Genomic DNA, 1,108 nt, shown 5'->3' with positions numbered 1-1,108 from the left:
GGACTCAAGTTCACAAACAAAATCGATAGCTGAGAGGCCATCCATGTTTAAGTTATAACATAGCACCATCTGGCCTGGCTCTCACATTTGAATTGGGGGATTTTTTACTTAATAAATTTGCAGATTATCCTCAAAGGTTGCCTCTTGATTCAACCAGATTAGACAGCTGTAGTATCTTCACATTTACAGTTCGTTGAGAACAGACTGGGTGTGAGACACTGTACTGGCCTCTCTGTGATGTATTCCCTCAAATCTAAAACAAATGATACTTACCTGGCAGGGGAGATACCATGATCACGAAGGTGGTTTCCCCAGGGCGAGGCTTATCCATTGCACTCCGGATGTGCTGACCCCTGCGATTTCCCCAAATGTGGGAAACTCGACTGCATAATTTGTGGTAGTGGGGGACTGATAAAAAAACAATAAAAAAAAAAATAAATAAATAAAACAAATGTGGGGTACACCATCATTGTATGCGTCACTACGGAATCACAAAATGTAATTAAAGCATTATTAGATGCTTTATTATCACATAGAATTTTTGGTCTTCATATTGAAAAAGCTGTTTTAGACTTAGCTAAACAGTGGTTTATTCAATCATACATCACTCTTGAGTATGTATGAGAAAGAAAACACAAGCAAATCCAACTGGTGGAGGAATTCCTAAAGTTTTTTTTTTTTAATTTGCATTCAGAGTCCACTTTTATTGAATTGCTTTTTGATGCAGAGCTGTTGAGGTTCTCATTTCTCTCTCCAATGTTGTCTTCTGCACTTGGAGCGTGTGGGTGACAGCATTTCTCAGCTGCTCCCTCAGGACCTCTGGAGTTGCCCTCCCCGCTGCTGATACCTGCCCTGCGAGGCTCCATGAGGCGCCTTCTTGAGGCATCCGGGAAGGCTTTCAGATAGCTCCCCCGGAGCCCACACCCCTTCCTCCAGTGGATGTGAAGCGGTCTAGACTGAAAGTGGAGGAGTTGCCAGTCATGCCCCCGGGGTGCGTTTGTGCGCGGACAGCTGGCCTGTGACTGCTCCCTTGCTCTGGGGACTTACAGGGCTGTGGGTTTGAGACAGGTCCCCATTCTGGCCATGCTCAGATGCGGGAGGAAGGCGC

General features: G+C 45.3%; 1 pseudogene; it reads left to right on the top strand.

Annotated features, from left to right (window-relative positions):
* Positions 1-265: 265 nt before the first annotated feature.
* LOC118622114 lies at positions 266-411 on the top strand (annotated as a pseudogene).
* Positions 412-1,108: the final 697 nt, after the last annotated feature.

This window comes from Molossus molossus, unplaced genomic scaffold (assembly GCF_014108415.1).
Source record: "Molossus molossus isolate mMolMol1 unplaced genomic scaffold, mMolMol1.p scaffold_m16_p_8, whole genome shotgun sequence".
NCBI classification, from domain to species: domain Eukaryota; kingdom Metazoa; phylum Chordata; class Mammalia; order Chiroptera; family Molossidae; genus Molossus; species Molossus molossus.
The sequence above is the reverse complement of the archived record's forward strand: the minus strand, read 5'-3'. Positions and strand labels throughout refer to the sequence as shown.